Genomic DNA, 6,085 nt, shown 5'->3' with positions numbered 1-6,085 from the left:
TATACTTGAATTCTTTATTTTGAAATTTTTATTTAACCTGAGAGAAGCAGGGTGGACATCTGAGTATTAAGACAGTAGCCCCTGGCTGCTAATAGTAAGTATTAAGTCTGATTAACCTCCCAAACTCTTGGTTCCAGTCTTACTATAGATAGTACTTTCAGTCAGCATTGGAGTAATGCTTGTATCAGGAATTATGATCTGATTAAATAAATCTGGTGGTTGAGAAACAGTACTCACTTATTAAGTACCATACTAAAGATTGTTTTATCGGTTGTAGTGTTTTAAGTTTTTAATTTGACTTAGTTGTTGAACTAAATATACATCCAATATAAGTAGAGATTAATCATTGAAGTTGGTCGAACATAAGAATGTATTACTGGTTGTGGGTTGATAATTAGTGAAAAATTAATTGTTCCACCTTGGGCTTTAAACAAGCATTAAATGAATAAGGGTTTTTGGCATGACTACCAATGCTCAATATGGAGCCTGTCAAAGCTGTATTACAGCTAGTAATCTAATGAATCTTGATAATTGGTCTAATATAGCTTTGATCATCTTAGTACTAAGTACTTGATAAAAGCAGTTATGCCAAAATTGCTCATGTAGGAAATTTAAGAACAAGATTTGATTTATATGTATATATAGTTGACCGTAAAAATTGATACATAAGAAGATGGTCAGGGTTGTGGTGAAAAGAGAAACAAATATAGTTTACAACTATTTATTTTCCGATGTTTCGCCCCACTTTGCAGGGTCTCATCAGGGCTGTTCAAACGGCTGTTCGCTTTGAACAGCCCTGAAAAGTGGGGCGAAACGTCGGAAAATAAATAGTTGTAAACTATTTTTGTTTCTCTTTTGACCGCAACCCTGACCCTCTTCTTACATAAGATTTGATTTATTTTTCACCTTTTATAACTACCTTGTGCAACCCCATAGGAGGTTATGGTTAAAATCCCTTTGGGCATTGGGGTAAGCAAGCTAAGAACGAGATGAGGTTTCAGCTGGGTTACTCAAGAATAACTTGAGATCTGGCCTGGTGGATAGGATAAGTTGCTAGCAGAGCTCATTCCTGAAAGTAACAGCAAAATGATGCCATCGATGGTATCTTTAGACTGAATCAATTAATATTCTGTTAAGGTGTAGGTGGAACTCCTCAACCATGTTAAGTCAAAACAGAGGTTGGAGAACCTGCATGGTGTAGATATGAAGTTGGTGGACCCACCGCCCACTCATTGTACCGCAAGAAGCCGCTGGCGCTCTAAGTTAGGGGAACATTTATTCTAACGCTCACACAGTACACCATCACTGTCAACATTAACACCAAGGTTATCTTATTGGTTCCAAGCGCCTCCTTCATTTCCTCCGTTACTGTCCTCTACTCTTAACAACCAACCGATTCACTTCTATCCTACAATAAAAAACCTTGGAGTCACCTTTGACCAACACCTCTCCTGGAATAATCACATTTCCCAAATCACATGCAAATCCACAACTGTACTCAAACAATTTCTAAGATTCTGTAGTTCCATTCCTCAGAACACCCGTCAGCTCCTAGTATCCTCTCTCGTCTTCCCCCACTTCGACTACGGTTCCTTGGTTTATGGAGACCATCTGCAGGACTAAAGTTGAGACTGAAGAGACTCATTAATTGCTTTGTAAGATTTATCTTTGGGTTCCCAAGGCGCTCTCAAGACTCCCGCTGGTACACTGAGTTGAAGTGACTCTATCCAACTTCTTGAAGGGAATACCTCCTAGGTGTTTTCCTATTCCAAGTTCTTAAAGTCAAAAACCTACCTATATTCTAGATCTCCTCACTCTGTGTTCGTCCATCCACTCATTAAACACCAGATCCCAACTGATTGATTTATATATGCCTATAGAACCGCCTTCTTTAGCAAATCCTTCATCATATATGCAACTTCCTTCTGGAATTCTCTTCCCATCTCCATTCGCCAGTCCTCATCCATTCTTTCCTTTAAACAACACCTATTCCTCCACTTATTGTATAACCAAACCTCCGCATCGTTGTAATCAAATAAATAGACATATATTGATTAACATTATAAACAGAAGTAAAGCCAAAATACCAATGTGATTTCATTTTACTATCTGAAAACTTGTAAATTCTTGCCAGATAAAAATCTTAATATATGAACCATGTATTTATTCTTAGGGGACATATGTCCCAGAATAAAATTATTTTTACATTTAAATTCATTTCATTTCAAGGTCACTTACAGTGCACATCCTAGGATTACCATTCCTAGGGAGATGCCACAGAGGGGAAGTAGGTCAGGCTACATATAGAGACTCCTAGTGCCAGGCAAGGTGCACACCTGTCCAGGTTAGCAACTGGAGGAGCACCACATATAACACACAAAAGTCACTACAGATGTCCCTTACTCATCTACATCTATCTGCTGATAGTCTAGCCCTCTTGGGAAAGTTGTTCCAGAGGGTACAGAGGAAAAAGGAGGAATGGCATTCCCCGACTGCTGAGATAGAACAGAAGCCTGCTTCTCTCAACCCAGGAGGAGTGGCAGCTCTATCAGCTGTCAAGTCTGGAAGTTGTAGTAGTGCCAATTGGTGACTGGATGGGACCCTGCTGCACATACTGAAGTTGCTCCCACAGGCCACTGGTCTTCACTTTCAGTAGTAAGCTGTTTCAGTTTAGAGGAATTGAGTTAACAATGCAAACAAAAACCAAAATAAAAACTTAGAAAAGCAGCCTAAAGTGCCAGCTGCGATGGATGTAGGTGAGAAGCACCTAAGTTCTCCTAGACTGCACAACTTGAAGAAGAATACACAAGCCATGAACAGTGGAGTGAGCTGGTTGCTAATCCCAGACAAGACAGAGTGGTACAGCTAAACCAGCTCCCGCTCTAGCCTTCAAAGTCACAGGGAGAACTCTAGTGATGAGTCCATCCTAATTTAATCAACTGAATCTGACCAAGAGAGGCTACAACAACAAAGTCAAATCAAAGCTGGCCCGAGCAGTATTATGCCTAGAGAGGAAGGTGAGGTCTCAAAGGATGGAGAATGGACAGGACCAAGCTGAAGAAAATGCTGTATAGAAAGAAGAAAGGAAAGGAGGCCATCAGAATGAGGTACCAAGCTCAAACTTCTGAATCCAGATTGGTTCCTCCTTACATGCTCAAATAAAGAAACCAGAGACTGACTCTTCAGCCAACCAATCGTAGGTTTGTAGTGAGGCGATCCCCAAGGCTCACTAAATTGTTATTGGGCTGGAAGGTGAGATGATCGAACCTGGTAGGTCAGCCCAGCTTCTGGAATAAAAAAACAAAAAGTTGGTCGGTATTGACCAATGTCAGTTTATGGGAGCGGAAGACGAACCAGACAACCTGAGTGCAATCTTCAAGGTCCCGAGTAACACTATCGCCTTGCTAGAAGCTAATGAATTACATCATAAGTTATCTAAGGTAGGAGTTAGACTATTATAAATAAATAAATTACCAATAATTATACCTATAAATAAATATAAGTACCTAAGGTATAAGATAAGAGTTAGACTATTATGAGTAAATAAATATTCAACACTCAAGTCGTCTACAGCTGAATTAGCTACGTTTGGGGTTAAAATCCACCCTCGTGTTAATATAAGAGCCTTATTGTTATAGGGGGACTCTTAAAGGATTAGAAAGAACAGGTGGAAAAATAATTTGCCCACCTCCATGTGAAGACAGTCCAAGGGCTTGCATCTGGGCCTCTAAAGACCTATAGGTACTGCCGCTTCCTCCAATGAGTATGAGAGACACCAAAATCTTGGCATTAACAATGAAGATTATATAAATAAGATTAAAATGATGATAGGATCTTTTTGTATCCCCATAATCTAAATCCACCTTATCAATATTTGGAAAGACTTCTCCGCTACTCCAGAGAGGTAGATTTACCACTCTTATTTGGCAGAGATATTAATGCTCATCACTTGTTGTGGGGAAACAGACATCAATGAGTTAGGCGAAGCCTTGTTGGAATTTATAGTCTCGACTGATCTATAAATTCTTAGCAGTTGTAGTGAAGCAACTTTTGTTACAAGAGCAAGAGGTGAGGTTTTAGATGTAACATTTGCCTCATTAAAAGCCTTAATAACTTGGAGGATCACTAAATTACATTGGAAATGACTAAATTACAAAAAAGATGCAAGAAAAGCCTATAATAAGTCTTATATTTATAAGACAAAGCTAGAGGTGGACTGGAATTCATAATAGACTGCCTATAAGTATAAAAGGCAACTAAGAAAACACAAATGGGATGGCTGGCATAAGTTCTATAGCAGCATAGAAAGCACCCCTCGACTCATAAAACTATCAGGCAGTATTGGTCAATAGCTACTAGATGTGCTGAGGAAACCAGATGGGAAGTGGACCTCTTGCCTAGAGGCAACATTGACATATTTCATGGAGACACACTTTCCAAGTTGCAAGCATAGCAATTTAGACAATCCTCCAATCATGGACTCTCTCAGAGAGGCTTCCAATGAAGAAGATTGGGCATTAGCGGAGTCTATCATTACAGATGGGGCCATTAGATGGATTACGGGGGAGCTCAAGTCATATAAGGCCCGAGGTAGAGACGGTAGTCTCCCATATACGCTCAAAGGACTTAATGTTCTACTTCCCGTATTAGGGCATACTAGTTTACTAGCCATATCTGCACTGAATGCATTAATTAGTTGGATCAGATTAGTTTTAAATAATAGAAAAATAGTTTGGCACCAGACTACAGGTGCAGGCAGTCATGGGATGCCCCAGGGGGAGTTCCCTTGCACTGTTATGGTGGCTAGTTATGGACAGCCTATTGAGAACTACCAGATATGCAATACTATTGTGGGAAAGAAGGAGGTAGCTAAGGACACCAAACTCCTTATCTTTAAAGCAATATATCTTCCAACAATATTATATGGCAGTGAAAGTTGGGTCATCCAAGACAAGCACTAGAGCAGGATTGCGGCAGCTGAAATGTGATTTTTGTGAAGAATATTGGGCAAAACTAGGAGAGACAGGATAAGGAATGAAACAATAAGAGAACTTCGGAACCCCTCAGTGAAACCAGTGATTGAACGCCGACAGCTCTATTGGTATGGACACATCTGTAAAATGGGGGAAGACAGAGTGTCAAGAAAATGAATGGAGGCGAGGCCGACTAGTAGAAGACCAAGAGGCAGACCTAGAAGGAGATATATAGAGATATCCAACGACTAGATCTGGAAAGAGGAAAAATGCTGGTGCAGATGAAGATGCTTGCCACAGACCAAGATGTGTGCACCAAGTGGTTAAAGGCTCCTCCACTACAGAGTTTACAGAAAGCACTTAAGAAGGATGATAAAGAAGATGAGATAAAAATGTATAATGAGGAAATATGTAGGGGGTAGGAATTTACTGATCTTGTATAGCAGTTCTGGGTGCCAGACTTGATCAAAAGTTTGCTCTACATTAAGACTCTAGAGCAGTATATTTTTCACTCCAATGCAGACAAAACATCAACCACATGATGACATTGCTGGATAGTGGAGTGGGATGTTCAGAATCCAAACTGGTGGTCTGGGATTATGTGGTTGAAATTTAGGATGTGGAGCACAGGCATTCCAAGATGAGTTTCTCAAGGATTTTGCCCATGATAAGTAATGGATATATAGGATGGGTATTTTGGCAGCTTTTGAGGTTTGGGAATAATTTTGATTATGGATCATTTCCATAGGTCTGGAAAATATGTGGATCTGAGGACAGCATTATAAATGTAGATGAGAAATAGAACAGATTTTCGAGGAACATGTTTTAGAATATGGGATGTAATTTGGTCATATCCAGGAGCGTTGCAGGAAGGTCTGAACTTCTGAATGATGTTGGACATCTCTGAAGGATGAAATGCGTTAGGTAGCCGGGTCCTTTGGAGTGGGGTATTCAATTCTTCTTCAATGTATTCGAGGTGAGTTGGATTAAGGATGTCAGGATGTGGCTCAAAGGTTTTAGGAAGGTGTGCTGACTGAATATCTGGGAATTTGTCTTCATCTGATTTTGTCCATGTTTGAGATTCAGTGAGAATTGGAAGATTAAAAGTTTTA

This window comes from Halyomorpha halys, unplaced genomic scaffold (genome assembly GCF_000696795.3).
Source record: "Halyomorpha halys isolate HHAL.00 unplaced genomic scaffold, Hhal_1.1 Scaffold305.1, whole genome shotgun sequence".
Classification (NCBI taxonomy): domain Eukaryota; kingdom Metazoa; phylum Arthropoda; class Insecta; order Hemiptera; family Pentatomidae; genus Halyomorpha; species Halyomorpha halys.
Note: the sequence above shows the minus strand (reverse complement) of the source record.